The sequence below is a fragment of the Mesocricetus auratus genome, unplaced genomic scaffold (assembly GCF_017639785.1).
Source record: "Mesocricetus auratus isolate SY011 unplaced genomic scaffold, BCM_Maur_2.0 Super-Scaffold_100006, whole genome shotgun sequence".
Lineage (NCBI taxonomy): Eukaryota > Metazoa > Chordata > Mammalia > Rodentia > Cricetidae > Mesocricetus > Mesocricetus auratus.
The window spans coordinates 91144089-91160194 of record NW_024429190.1 but is presented as its reverse complement, the minus strand read 5'-3'; the positions used below and the strand labels follow the sequence as shown (position 1 = coordinate 91160194).

At 42.0% G+C, this 16106-nt stretch overlaps 1 long non-coding RNA gene across 1 annotated transcript in view; it reads left to right on the top strand.

Annotated features, from left to right (window-relative positions):
- The window catches only part of LOC110342922, a 112437-nt gene that overhangs the window by 76284 nt on the left and 20047 nt on the right, over nucleotides 1-16106 (top strand). Inside the window, exon 6 of the long non-coding RNA XR_005877886.1 lies at nucleotides 14584-14700. This is a non-coding gene — a long non-coding RNA (uncharacterized LOC110342922). The remainder of the gene's footprint in view (nucleotides 1-14583; nucleotides 14701-16106) is intronic.

Genomic DNA, 16106 nt, shown 5'->3' with positions numbered 1-16106 from the left:
TCTCTCTCTCTCTCTCTCTCTCTCTCTCTCTCTCTCTCTCTCTCTCTCTCTCTCTCTCTCTCTCTCTCTCTCTCTCTCTCTCTCTCTCTCTCTCTCTCTCTCTCTCTCTCTCTCTCTCTCTCTCTCTCTCTCTCTCTCTCTCTGCTGCCTCCTCAACATTATTTACACTTTCTTTGTGTCTTTGTCAGTAAGAAAAGTTAAAACTCAATTTGCTTGCTCTTACCCTTAGTGACTAACATAGTACCTGCCATATCAAGAAACACTCAGACACTTGGGAATGTTTGCTGGTTGGATAAGTAAGTAGTGCTGAAAGCCCCCAGGAATGGTGTGATATCTATCCATGAACACGTGAGCTCATCCCTAGTTGCTGCCATAATAAATTGCATTTTGCTATATTAGACCCCATCCAGGCCTTATTTCTGGTGGACGATTGATAAATTAATCCTGATAGGATGATGCCAGAAGATAATTACTGTAAGTTAATGTGTCACCACACCTACATAACTTATTTGCATTTTAATAGAGCAATTGTAGATGCAACCCCTTCAGGCAAAAGAAAATGATCTTGAGGGCAAAAAGTGATAATCTGGGCTATGGGGTGGGAAAAGGTGGTACATGGAAATCTCAAGAGAAGCCCTTGTGTTATGTCAGTTGTGATCTTCCCTGGTAAATAAATGTATTGCTTTCCCTATATAGCATCGAATATCGTTATAGAGGTAGACTCAATGACAAAAGTGGATTGGAAGATGGGTTTTTACCCAGAAACAGCTGACCTGATAAGGGTTAGCTCTCTAATCCCAGACTGATGCCTGGGAATCCAGCATGGGACTGATCAAGACCCCCTGAATGTGGGTGTCTGTGAGGAGGCCTAGGTAATCTCTTGAGCCTTGGGTAGTAGATCAGTATTTATCCTGGGTATACAAATGGACTTTGGACTCCCATCCAACAATGAGAGATGCACTCTCACCCTGAACTCTTGGGGGAGGGTCTAGGCCCTGCCCTGAATGAAATGACAGACTATGGCCACCCCCATGGAGGGCTCACCCTCCCTGGGGAAATTAGGGGATATTGGGGGGATTTGTGGGAGGGCATGGGAGGAGGAGAGGGAAAGGAAGAAGGACCTGGAATTGACATGTGAAGCAACCTTGTTTCTAATTTAAATTTAAACATAATATATATATATAACCTAAACAAACAATAATAAAATAAACAAGACCCTCAAAAAACAAATAAACAAACAAACAAAAAAGAAAGATGGGTTTTAAAAATATACAATCTTTACCCTTATCGATGTGGGTGTGTGGGTCTTACTTGTATATTAATTTAAGCAATATTTTGTGTTCATATTTATGTGAAAGTTAGGAGTTTAGATGCTAAATGGAGGGTACTCAATTTGTGTTTCAGTAGTCTAATGATAAAGTATTTATGTTCGCAGAGGGAGACCTTAGCTTTGGCATATTTGCATATGGTAGAATAATAGGAAACCGGAGATTTGTTTCCCAATATCTTGGTCATGTGAAATAGAGTGGCAGAGACAAGGAATACATTTGGCTAAAAACTACAATGGCCAAACCTGGGTGAAAAGCATGTGGGAAATTATTGTGTTGCTATGACAACCTTCATCTATATTTAAAATTAGTATGATAAAATGAAAGGCAACAAGGGCTTTTTTGGCGATGACCATAATACTGGTAAGAACCTAAAACCAGGGGAAATTCCATCAGTGGCTAACTGTATAAACTAAATATGGTACATTCCTTCTGCATGTCTATGCAGGCCTGATCTACATGGAATGACCAACTGGAACAGTGTCACTCACCAACTTCCAATCAAAGTTGCAGGGTCCAGGCAAAGCTGCAACTTAAAGAAAGGACTCCCACTAGACTCAAAACAGTACTCAAACATAGTCTTTCCACTGAGTGGTGGTGGGAAGACAGTGCTGGAGCACTTGAACATCTTGCCTTTACCTTGAAAGCTAAAAATTGCAATGTTGATTTATAATATTATTTTCCCATTTCAAGCAGAGTTGTGTTAAATCCCATGGCCCTTAAACCCCTGGGCAATTTTGGATTAATCAAAGGCATTGGAAGGCTCAAATGCATTATGAACTACCCAAGCATGTTTAACAGTGAGGCAGATGACTTTCAAGAGTCATGGCCAGGGACAGTTCAGGAAGCCTTCAAATAGGTGTGTTTTATTTTGAGTTTAGGGCCTCTTAGGGCCTCTCTGAGAAACAGAATGCAGCAACAAGCATGTCAATACATAACATTCCTAGATGATACTATGGCTATTAAATTCATGTTTCTGTTTTGCATAATGCTACAGATTATCTTCTCTCGAAATACAATCAATAATGACACAAAAAGATATAATATCACTTGCCAAGGCTTTATCTGCTTGGAATTGTGCCTAAATGAGGCTGTAAAAAGATATTTTAAATACTTTGTGATGGATATGTATTCAAAATCAAAATTAGTGTTATTACATAAAATTTTGTTTCACCTATTTATAAATCAGTGGGAGAAAGCCCCACTTGATTTCCATCACTCAGTTGTTTGGTTTCCAGACATGGAGACTTAAGTGTACTTCATCCTTATATCTGCTGTGTTTCACATTTAACAAAGTAACTTTATAACTGATTCATTACACCAATAATAAGCAAGGCTATCAAGCCACACTAGTTCATTGCTTAGCTTTGGTCAATGACTATATAGAACCATTTCTGGCCTCTGTGTCAATTTAGGGTCATTCCAAGTGCCAAAACAGTACAAATAAAAGGGAAGTCAGAGACAACACAAACCAAGACTGGGATCTGTAGAGCCTGACTGTCTCACACTGACTCTGCTGGTTCCTAAGTTTAAGAGTGACCCACCCACTCTTTCTTCATTCTCTCAAAACCCACTCAGTCTGTGTTTCCCCATACCATATAATAATGGAGCGCCACATGTTTTTGAAAAGCTGAATTAAGACAAACTTTTGTTTTAGAGACTACACTGATAATTTCACCACATCCCTTCTGTTTATGAGAAGTACTCTGTAGTATTAGAACTCACTGCTTGTGGAATATTCTCATTTAACAATGAACATAAGGAGTAAGTTGTCAGGAAACCATTGAAACAAGCTCACAGTGACCTGCCATTATGTATTCTGCCCAGTGCCTCACTTGGCTGACTATTTTCATGAAAGCAAAAAGAAAACTCATCCTCCTGGTAAGAACATGCCAAATAGTTGCCACTTCTTTTCCACGGGCACTTTGTGAAATTAACATAAAGACACTGAAAGCAAAGGTGCAGGATCTCTGTGCACAAAGTCAGCATGTTGCTGGTTATAGCCCAAAATTGACATCAAGGTAAATTAAAAACTACTTTGGCAAACTATATTCCTGGATATCTAAATGCAGAATGTTTGTTCTGTTACTTTCGAGAACATAGATAACATGTTATATTGTGGCTAAAGAATATGTATAAAAGTTTTAACAGAGACAAGACTGTGCATTCAATAGTTTCCATAGGCACTTGATATTTCAGTGGGAAGGACTGTAGTTGAGAATCTCCAGCATACTCTAAGTTTGAGCTTGACATAAATACACTTGTTAGTCCTATATGGTAGGAGAGTGGACTGCCCCTCTGTGTGTTGTATTAGCTATGTTATGCATTATTGTATAGATACATAATAAGGAGATTCTTGTATGTGTAGCTATGGATTAGTCTGCTATATTCATACATTGAAGAGGTATTTTGAGAGAGCAACATGTATTCTTTGCTCAAACAGTAATTAATTAGGCATGGTGGTCCATGCTTAAAATTCTGGCACATCAGAGACTGAGACAAGATACTCATGAGTCTAAGGCTAGAAAGATCCTTGACAGCCTGGCTCAGCCAAAGGTCTCAAGCCTCATGTTATAATGTCCTCCCCTCTTATGTCACATATATCACAATAATTTATTTTCCTTATCTAGGTTTCTTTGCACATAAAATGGGCCAGGCCATTCTCTTCCAGATTGTCTTCAGCTTTCACTCTTCTCAAATTACATTTAGTTCTGTAAATTTTAGAAAACTGATTTTAATGCAAATCTGTCTTTTCTATAGCTAATGCAAATAAATTTTATCCTGAGGAAACATAATCAATTGGATATTGACCAGTTTTGTATTTATTAATAAATTCATTTCGCCATTCCAGATTACTTATATTTGCTATTATTTTCTCAAGTTCTTTTTCAAATGGTTTGTTAAAAATTCCTGGTTCCCTAATTAATTACTATGTTAAACACTTCACATCCACTTTGCTTGTATTTTATTCACTTTGCTTTGATTTTATCTGTTAAAACTATTTTTAGGATGTACCAATTCAGCCTTTTCACATTTTTGCACATAACATGCTTAGATGGTCATCTTCTATGTCCAGGAAAAAGAGTAGTAGTTACTCAGGCTAGGGGCAGGGGAGAGGAAGATAAGTTAATTGATAGAGTCTCAGCTCACAAGCACAGAGATGCTCAGGTACTTTGTTATACAGTTGTAGTAGTTTGAATAAGAATGGTCCTTATGGGCTCATAGATTTGAATACTTGGTCACCAGATAGTGGCAATATTTGGAACGATTAAGGTGTGGCCTTGCTAGAGGAAGTGTGTCACTTAGGGTGGGCTTTGAAGTTTCAAAAGCTCACCCTAACCCTAGAGTCCTCTTTCAATCAGAGGATTGGGATGTAGTTCTCAGAACGTTCTCCACCACAGTTTCTGTCTGTGTGCCATCATGCTTAACACCAAGATTATAATCGACCAGACCTCTGAGAGTGTAAGGAGCTCTCAATTAAATGCTTTGTTTTATAAGATTTACATGGGTTATGGTATCTCTTCATAGTAACAGAATACTGACTAAGACACAAGTTGTTACCAGGAAGTGTGGTATTGCTGTGATAAGCCTAACCATGCTATTTGTTGAGGTAATATGGGAAACTCTGGAACTTTAGAAAATCGATTGTACCCTTTACATGGGGCTTAGTAGGTCCCCCTAGTAGGAGGACAGAAGACAGTGTTGTTGAGGGAGATGTGAGTTGTGGGAGCCCAGCTCAAGAGGTTTAAGAGAAGAATACTAGTTAGTGGCCTATAAACTACCTTTGTGATATTTTGGTGAAGAATGTGGCTGCTTTATATATGTTGGAAGTATGTGATCTGCTTTTCTAATTTTTTTATTTTACAGAGGTCTACAGATAAGCGATTGTTTTGAATCCCAGAAGAGAATTTGGACTTTGAACTTTTAAACAATGTTGAGACTGTGGTAGACTATGAGAACTTTTGATGTTGAATTGAATTCGTTTTTGCAGTGTGATGAGAATATAAGCCTATGGAGGCCAGGGAGCAGACTACGGTAGTTTGATTAAAAACCTGTACTTCAGGCTCATATATTTGCTGCTTAGTCACCAGGAAGTGACACTCTCTGAAAGGGTTAGAAAGATTAAGAGGTGTTGCCTTGTTTGAACCTTGAAAAGCCCCTGCCAAGCCCAGAGTCTTTCTACCAATGGATCAGGATGCAGACTTCAGCTACTGCTCCATCATCTGCCTACATACCGCCATGCTTCTTGAAATGTTGATAAATGGACTATACGCAAGCACCTAATTAAATGTTTTCTCATTTAATAGTTGCCTTGGTCATGGTGCCTCTTCACATCAACAGAGCAGTGACTAAAATACCCAAAGAGTGACTCAACAGGATGCTTCTGACTCAAGACAGGTCTCATGAGGTTGAAAGATGGCCTGCGTTCATGGCCGATATTAAAGAACCTGTATCCATGTAGATGGAGAATTAGTACTAGTCTTTCAAGGAAACAGAGGATTTACTTTTAATGTGTATCAGTGTATGTCTGCATACAGATATACATGTGCAAGAGTGGAGAGGAGACTGGGATGGCAGACTCCATTCCTTGCTTTGAGCTCTTTCCCTAGGGCTAACAGTGTCCTCACGACACCACTGCTGTAATTCCCAGGGTTAATGACCCCAGACGGAGAAGGATAGATAACATACTCTGTCACTTTTTCAGTCTTCTCTGGTTACATACCAGCGCTATGGCATATGGACTAGGAAGTAGCACCAACTCAGGGCTAACAGGTCACCTTAACATTAACTTCTAAATGCTGAGAAGGAAAATAAGATTTGGACTCTGGTGTGGAAAGCATCCAACAGATTGTAAAGATAGATTTATTTTAGGAAACATTTATTTCATTCCTTTTAAATGTCATGGTTAGAGTTTTGCATGCTATCTTGCCTTAAAAACCTAAGGGAACTGAGGACAGCCTGTGACTTATATCCGTCAATCATTTAAGGTGCAGAAAGGGACGGTTGGTCAAGTGCATTGAACCAGTTCTCTTACCTACAACTTCTCAAAACACTCTTGGGGATGAATGGAGTAGCTCTTGGGAAAGAGTCAAGTTTTATCTTCTAGAGTTCAGTAATTTACTAGCAGCTTCCTAGCTTCTGTGTAGTTGAAACCTCATTCTAATCTGGGTATTTGGGTGCTGACATTTGTGAATTTCTTATCAGCCAATGCAACATAGGTCAGCACACTCCAGGTTTGTGGATTCCAGTGCCTTCATCTACTGTGGTAGATGTGGGCAACCAAGTGACAGGCAGCTGACAGATTTTTCTTGTGTGGCTGCAGCTGAATTTATTAATGTTTGTTTGTGCTGATATTCTTACTGCAGAGATAGAAATTTGACCTTCAGAGATGGTTTTTAGATACACCCAGAACTTTGGTCTTAACTGAATTTTACTTCAGCATGTTTGAAAAAAAAAGTTCAACTATTTTCTGACTTATTTTATGTGTGTCAAAACTGTTTTAGCCACAATTTTCTACTACAAAATTTTTATTTAAGTTATTCTATGGCTAAAACCAAACAATCAAGCAACCAAAAACATAAATTTCGAAAAAGGAAAGAAAAGGGAAAGTGTAATGTAATAATTTAAAAATATAGATTCTGGAGGCAAACTGCCAACTTTATTTGCAGTCTCTGGCAATATAGAGCAACTTGATTAGTGTGTGTGTGTGTGTGTGTGTGTGAGAGAGAGAGAGAGAGAGAGAGAGAGAGAGAGAGAGAGAGAGCGCGACAGAGCAGTGCTTTAAAGAAACAGTGACTGTGTTGGTAGTGGCAAGCCAGTTGGCTCTGGGTTGCACGTTTTCATCCATCCTGACTCTTCCTCATTTGTCTTCTCCATCATTGCTTTGTCCTGTATCTAGTGTTGTGATATATACTGGGAACTTAGAGCCTTACAGCGTCAGCTCAGTCTGTGAATGGGCTGGATATCAGCCTATGGTCAGTAACCCATGGCTGTAACCCATGGCTATATGAACAGGTTGCTGTAAATTTTTGGTCACTAAGGTTCAGGAAGATCTTCCTCACTGGAAGTGTCCCAAGCGTGCTATAAAATGTAATTTCCTGGAGCATTTAGTGCTGCCCATGGCTCTGCTATAGAATGCCAACTGGAAGTTCATACATGAAAGTCTTTTTCTGATTCATGGTCTTAGAACAAGCCCATGATCAGGCCCAGAATTATACTTTCTGAACTACTTTGCCTAAGGCTTTGAACTGTTCTAAACTAGATAGTCATATTGCCATTCCACCAACTAAGGTCTCAGCTAAAAGTCAACTTCAGTTGTTAAACATAGTCAGCAATCCTCCAGACAACTCAGTTCTACAGCTTTAGGCCACTTAGCTTGTAAGTCAAAACAAGGTATCTCCATCATGTCCTGCTAAAATTGCAGCATGCATCAGTGCTTGAATTATTTTACCTTGGTGAGAGATGCCAAAACCAGAGACAAAAAAGACAGAGGACTTATAAAGGGTTTAATAGTGGCATACACTGTTGACCAAGGAGGGCACAGTATATAATACACACTCTTTTGCTAGATACACCAGCACAAGTATTGATGAGGGAAGGGTAGGAGAACCTGGGGAACATGCTTTAATTTTTATTTTGGGGGAAGAAAAGAGTGAGACAGGACAAATAGGACCACAATTGGCTGATTTAAAGAATACTAGAGTCTCTGGGATAAAATGACACTCCTTGGCTGCCTCTTATGTAGCTCTGAGATGCCTAGGATGGTTGTGTAGTGGCCCACAGGGTAAAAGCCTAAGGGGAGTGTTCTGGAGTGTGTGTACAATGCACATCTTTACATCTTTTAAAAAACTTTTTGTTGATTCTTTGTGGATGTCACATCGTGCCTCCTGACTCCACTCATCTACTCGTCCTCACATCTGCCCTCTGCCCTTGCAAGCCCCCCAGAACAAAACAAAATTTAAAAGAACAATAAATTTTTTTGGCATGGAAGTTGTAGCTAGGTACAGTATATCTTTCAGTCCACACATCTTTATTTGAGTGTTCACTGCTATGAGTCATTGGTCTGGTTCGAGGTCTCTGACTTCTGTTACACTATCGATAATGAGCCCTCACTGGGACCCCTCTTGGATATCCTGTTGTTGTCCTCTGTTGTGGAGATCCTGCAGCTTTGGATCTGCAGGTTCAGCCCCTTCACATGCTCTAACAGTTGATAGATGAAGTGGATGTTGGGGTGGGCTAACTCATAACCCTGGTTCTAGACCTGGGTGGTTGCTTGCTTGGTCTGCCCACCATCTTTCCTTTATTGTCACCACCCTAGGTAAGATCTCCAGCATGGTCTAAGATAACTCACCCAGCACAGCAGGCAGCAAGGAGCAGAGCCAGTTCTCTGGCTCTCAGGCCCTTGGGTCCGGCTCACTCTCACTCACACCTCTAGGGCAAGCTCTACTGTTTTTCCTGGGGTCCACTCTCCTGATCATTGAAAAGGCATACAACGGAGGGCGAGCTTAACTCTCTTGCTCTCCTGCTCCCAGGGCTGGCTCACCTGCGTCTCTACTAACAGGGTCTGTTCTAGTATACTACCCAGGTAAGGTGTAGGGCCTGCTCTCCCATGTGCTGCAGTCAGTGAGGGGCAAGACTTGCCCTCTCAGTCTCGTGACCCTGGGGCCAGTTCTTCTGCATACTGCAGGTGGCAAGGGGCAAGGGGGCAGGGAGGACATCTTTCCCTTAACCAGGCCACCACATGGAAGATGAGAGGGGGTGGGGGCAGAATCAGCTCTAGTGTTTTCACACTCTCAGTGCTGGCTCACCTGCCCCCACTCCAACTGGGTCAGCTCTGCTGAGCTGCCTGGCTGAGGTGCATGGCCCGCTCTTCCAAGCAATGCAGTCAATGAGGGACAGTGGCAGCTCTCATGAGTCTCATGACCTCAGAGCCAGCTCTTCCACCATCCACAGGCTGCGAGAGGCAGGGGAGTGGGAGTGTTTTCTCCCTCTTCCCTTCTACCATGTGATAGATGATGGGGTGTGGCCAGAATCCCATGTAGATCCATGGCAGGACTGGATCACCTGTGTCACCATCCACAGGGTAAACTTTATTATGTTGCCTGGGTGAGGTACAGGGTCCACTCTCCCAAGTTCTGCAGCCAGTGAGGAGTGAGACCACCTCTGTGTAGCCTTATCCCCCCTGCCTTCAGTGGTAACAGGAGCCATGAACACAGACAGCAGCTACAGCAGGGCTATGGACCCACATGTGGCTTTTGGAGGCAGCCCAGGCCCAGATGACAGCATGGCTCCAGGTAGCAGCACTAGTCAGTCAGATTTGTATGGACCCTGCAGCAGCACAGACCTCAGATATCAAAATGTCCAGAGGTAGTATCCCAGAATCCTGGGCATCTGTGTAGCAACATAGACCGTGGACATCAACACAAACTCAGGCTGCAGAAGGACTTTATACCCAGGCATGGTCTTCGTAGCAGCCTGTGCCCAGACATTATCATGACTCTAGCTGGCACTGCAGGTTGCCCAGGCTGGCATGGTTCCAGGATCATCAAGGCCCCCAAATGCTATCATGTCTCTAGGTGGCAGCTCAGACCCTGGTCATATGCTTGACCTTCAATAGTAACAGGAGTTAAGCACACCAACACAGATCCTGGTTGTGGTAAAACCATGGACCCAGATATGGTCCTCAAGCCCACTTCAGGTCTACATGACACTGTGTTCCAGGGAGTCGGCATAGGCCACTCGGCCACTCAGATCTGTATAGCCCTGGTGGCAGCCTGACCCTCAAAGACTAACATGGCTTCAGGCGTTGGCCAGACTATGGACCTTTACATGACTTTCAGTGATGATAGAGCCATAGACGGCAACAGAGAGTGAAGCCACAGCAGGGCCGTTGATGTGGACATGACCCTCAGCAGAAGTTCAGGTCTGAACATCACCACTGTCCCAGGTGGCTGTGCAGGCATCCTAGATCAGCATGGCCCCATGGTCTCGGGTGGCAGCACAGACCTTCCAGGTTGGCATGTCCCCTATGTGGGCACATTCCTCTGACACCAACATGGTCACAGGTGGCTACCCAGGCTCTGGGCATCCACAGAGCCCTCAGAGGTAACAGAGGCCACAGACATCAACACAGACCCCAGGACCACAGATCCAGATATTGCAGGAAAAATGAAAGATACAGAGACTGATATTGGGATTCAAACTTCAATGTGAGTATCAGAAAAGCAAAGCAGCCGGCCACTAGCTTCTTACCTCTACCTCAGGCTGAATGGGTTGATCTAGTCTGCACGAGCTCTCACCACGTCTCAGACTGTAACCTCCCCTCAGCATGACTGGAGGATGAATACCTCTCTGCATACTTGATCCTGTCTTTTATACCCCTCTAGTGCTGACATTAAAGGTGTGAGCTACAATTCTCTTTTAGACTGATTCAATCTTGTATAGATCTGGGTGGCCTTTCACTCACAGAGATCTGTCTACCTCTTAATCCTGAGTCCTAGGAATAAAGGTGTGTACCACAACCTCCTAGCTTTTGGCTGTTGGATTTAAAATGTGTATCATCACTGCCTGGATTCTATGGCTTGAGGGTGACTTTGCTTTTCTGAATCCTCAGTGATGCTTTAATAAATCATAAATAATATATCACTACATTCAGACATGGCCCTTGAGATGAGCCTTGGACCTGAGTAGCAAGCAGGATGTCCATGTCAGCCCATTCTTCACTACTCTCATCCTCGCAGATCCACCTCTCTCCCCAGCACATGAACTGTACTAACTCTCTCTCATTTCCCCATTGCTGTATACTCACTCACCACAGTGGTGCCAACTGCCTGGTACGAGAGGCTTGTGGTTGATCTCTGTCCGTGCAAGCCAAGAGGCATGATGTGGAGCTTTGACTAACAGTACATCTTTATTACTGCAGAAGGGGAACTGACTAGCCTCAAGCCTGGGCCTCAAGTCTGTGTGCCTCAAGACAACATTTATTTAAGTATAATTCAGTGGACAAAATTAATACCAGCATTGTTTTAAAACAATGACTTTTGAACTTTGATAGGCAGCAATAGATGAGTAAAACACTGATGTTTGAGTCTCATTAGACAGAGTCCCTTGGACTTTACAGGACTCAGAAGCTCAGTCTGTAATTATGCTAACCAAGTGGCTATAGCCAAGGAATTTAAGTCTGAGCTTTAGCTTTCTCAATAAAGTAAGATACAGACAGGGGAGTGGCCAGATATTAGAGAGAAAGTGTTTCTTGTGTGGAGTTTTCCAGAACTCACAGATCATAGGACTTTTATTTTTTTCAAGACAGGGTTTCTTTATTTATCCCTGGCTGTTCTGGAACTTGCTCTGTAGACCAGGCTGGCCTCGAATTCAGAGATCTAGCTGTCTCTGCCTCTGCCTCTGCTTATGGTTAAAGGCATGCACCACCACTGTGCAGAAGATATTGGGATTTTCTTTCTTTTCTTTTCTTTTTTTTTTTTTTTTTGCTGGGGTGAGGGGGACAGACTTGCTCACCATTTCCTGAGGATCAACCTATAAACGAGCCTGAAAAATCTGTGGATTGGGGAAGCTGCTTAAGAAGGTCATGGTGAAGCAAAGCAGATTGTATTGGCTAAAGCTCCTGGTCTCTTAGGCCAGCTACTTTGGAAGATAGTCAAAGTCAGAAGACTCATCAGTGGGAATAGAATTTAGTAAAGGTTGCTGGCACGTGGGTTGAATTTCAGAGGACCAGGGTGAACAAACATGTCTGGAGGTGTCCATTTCTACCTCCAGGATAGTGCTTTCCCTTGAAGAAGTGAATGAGACTGCTATCTTCTCTGATGTGTACAGAGACTGAGGCCATGAACAGTTGTGCCATTGGTAAAAGCCTACAAACATTCTCGATTCTCGTCTGTGATTCGGTGGGCTTAAGAAATCAACTTTGCATGCCTGTGTTGCCCTGTCTTCACTGATTTTGCAAAGAAATTTTCAGAGGGAACTTTAGTTTTCTTTTTTTCTTAAGCAAACTCTTCCACCTCACTGCCCAGAAGGGTTATGGGACACTTAAATAACATTTCTAAACCAATACACACAGTGTAAGCTGCTACTGACACAACTCAAGCATGGAACTCTTTCTTTTTTTCTGTTTTTTTTGAGACAGGATTTCTCTGTATTGTTTTGGAGGTTGTCCTGGAACTCGCTCTGTAGACCAAACTGGCCTTGAACTCACAGAGATCCGCCTGCCTCTGCCTCCTAAGTGCTGGGATTAAAGGTGTGTGCCACCAATGCCCGGCACAAATTCCCTTTCTTTATCAGTAATATTTCTCTGTCTTGTCCTTAATGCTGGGAATAGGAGCCAAGCATTGAAACACACTACACAAATGCCTTACCAATAATGATCTACGTTCCTAGATCCTACATTTTCACAACATTCAATTAAATTCGATAAAATGGACTAACAGATTGACTTGAGGGCAGTTTATTGGTGTGATCGAGGGAGAGTGCTGGGAGCTGCAGGGAACATGTCCAAGGAAGGAGATGGAAGAGGAGCTGGAAAGACAGTTTTAAATGGCAGATAACCAAAAAGATAACACGGTGAGTGCACCAGGAGATGAGGCAAGCCTAGTAGCCAAGAACCTTTCGTTTTTGTACTTTCTATTATTTTTTGAAGACAATTTTCAAAGAATTACAAAAAGTAAGATTTCTGTCCTATTGTAATTGATAGAAATTGTACTGATAAATAAAAAAATTAGAAGCAATTTGAATGACCAGGACTATGAGTGAATATGAGACAAAGGTAATATATCTAAAAAAAACAAGCAATGGAGGTCAGGGTTCTTTCTTTCCACTGTATGAGATCGGTGATGGACGTCGGGTCATCAGTGCTGGAAGCAAGTGCCTTTATCCACTGAGCTGTCTTACTGGCCCATGTGTTCTGTAGTTTTTAGTGAAGAATGATCTGAGTCAAATGGGCGATATCTCCTCTAGGATCAAGTATTTGAATACTTGGTCCCCTGGTGGTGGCTGTGTTGAGAGGGAACGAAACCTTTAGGAGGAGCCTTACAGGGGGGAGTGGATCACTGGGGTGGACCTTGAAGTTTCAAGTCTTGCTCCACTTCCTGTCTTGTTTCTGCTTCTTGTTCTGCTGAGATGGCATGTTGGAGTCCAAGCAGCATGCAGATGGCTTTTGGGGTGCAGTTTATTCCATGGGGACTTTATCTCTTCAAGACATGAAATAATACCTTGATTCAATCTTTGTTTCGCTAGGACCTTGGCCACAGCAAGGCAAACATAACTAGTACAAATGGTATAGAATTGTTCTTCCCTTAGGGTGACAAGAGCTTTGGGCATGAAAGCAGTGCTCCACTCTTTCAGGCAAACCAAGGATGAAGTACTTAACTGTAGTGTTATTTGGTCTGATCTCATGGTATTCTAAGAGTTGTTCTGTTTGACCAAGACCTTAGTATATGCATCAGGTAGGACAGAATGATGGATCTATTGCCATAGTGATTGCTGTTAGTCTATCTGTGGTCCAGAAAGGACTAGCTAATTGTATTTATTGTCCCTAGTTTACCCTTTCAATTCACAGCTAGTTTAACCCTCTGCCATTGGTTCCTCTCTAATTGCTTCCTTAACTCTCCCCAGCCTGTGGCTCTTCATCACTTCCTAGAAGGCTGGGGATTAAAAATGAGTCATAAGAATCTTGAAGATTTTTATGACTGTTTGAAATAGCTCCCATAAAAGCTTCTTATAATTTTCCTGGGTACCATGGCACTGCCAGTGAGTGAACATGCCATTTATGTATTTATTGATCCTTGTACATGTCAACTGGTGTCTAAGAAGGTGATGACGGCAGGGGCCCTTTGACTCCCTTTTAGTAGAATTTGATCTATATTAAACTGCCAGACAGTCTTCCACAGTGTGCAAGACCTTTTACATTGTTGTCACCAGTGAGCGTACTTTTCTGCATCCTTATCAGCATTTGCTGCTTTGGACTTCAGCTTTTCTAATGGGTGGATCCTGGCCTCTAACTGTTGTTTTGTTTGCATGTTCCTTATGGTACTTGATGTGAAGTTCTTTTTCATATACTTATTTTTCATCCACGTGTCTGTTTTGATGAGGTGTCTGTTAAAGCACTTGGAAAGTATTAAAGTTGTGGAGACCATTTTCTTTGATGCGTTTTAAGAGTTATTTGTGTATTTTCACCACAGTCCTCTGTTAAATCTTTTATAAATAGTTCCTCCCTGACTACGGATTATCCTTTCATTTTTTCCAGTGGATTTTTTTCATTGAAATATTTTCAGAAAAAATATTGTGGAGGTCAGTCTAAGAAATAAATCACTACGGGCCATATTCACTGTGAGGCTCATGGATGTACATCAAACAGCCACAGGTAAGGAGGAGGCGACGGGCTCCTGTATTCCCTGGATATCAGGCCACATCTGCTTGCCTGGGCGCATTTCAGTTAACTTTAGTGTCAAAAAGTTACAGAAAATTGGCTATACGATGGAGTCCATGTATCAGGGAGAGGGTGTGGGATCTTGAGCCCCAGGGAAATCCCAGATAAGATTTTCCCCTAAATTCCCCATCCTATTGGGGAATTTTAGGGAAAAACATGTATAATAGACACTATGAAGACTGCACCTCCCTGGAAAACTCAGCTACTCAGTAATAAGTTGGACATAGAAATGCAATCAGGAATACAAATATCACCTTTTTTTGCTCCAAATAGTGTGTTTGCTAGTTTTGCCTTTTGTTTTGGGGGTGGCATTGGTTCTGCAGGGCTATAAAACATGGTGTTATATACTCTGACTTTTCTTTTGAGCCTGTTATTCAAAATGAGGTCTTGTTTCTCACAGTCAGCAAGGTAGCTCAGTGGGTAAAGGTGCTTGCTACTAAGCCTGTTGAACTGAGTTCACTTCTGGGACCCATAGGGCAGAAGGAGAAAATTGACCACAGCATGTCTCTCTGACCTCTGACATCACTGCCATGGCACATTCACGTACTCCCCTTCTCTCTCTCTCTCCCTCCCCATCACACACAAACACACATGAATTTAATAAAAATTAAAAAAATTAAAATGGTAGCTTACATGTGTAGTAGGGACGTGTCACACTCAGGACTCTTGAATCATACAATACATGATTTTACTCACTATGTTACAAAATTGAGAAGTGAAATCATGCTACTTGTTAGGGGCCATATGTCAAAGGTTAAAGCCATTGTTTCTCATGGTGAAATTAAATGGGATATAACAGATAAATATACTTACAAAAGTCACATAATATTGGTTTTCCCTAGACTAGGTCCTGTGAAAAAGCCTTTACTTGTATTTTAGAGTCAGAACATTTATCACAAAAATCAGGCTATTCTGATGGGCTTATGGATGTCTTCCCAACAATGTTTCTTCTGAATGTGGAATTCCTCATTGCCATTCTGAGAGGTGGGTCATCTCTGGCTCTGTGCCAAGGGTGTTGCATAGTTGCTGTGTTTGTATGAACAGTTGGATATCTGCAGTTGAAGTATGGATGATTCTTGGGCTGACAACTGAAAAGGTAATTTTTTGATGCTTTTCCCAGTTGTTTCTGACAGGTTAGCTGGGATGCTCTCCAGGTCCCTTCACCAACGCTGATAAAACTTTACAAGATGAGCACCTGAGTGGTGCATTCCTGAGGATTTACTTGTGGAAAGAGTTTAGAAACCCTCCTACGCTTCTCTCCAGAGCTATGAATCAGCTTGTCCAGATTATGTTTGCTGGATATTGTTGTTGGACAGAAACATTGCTTTTAACAGTAAATT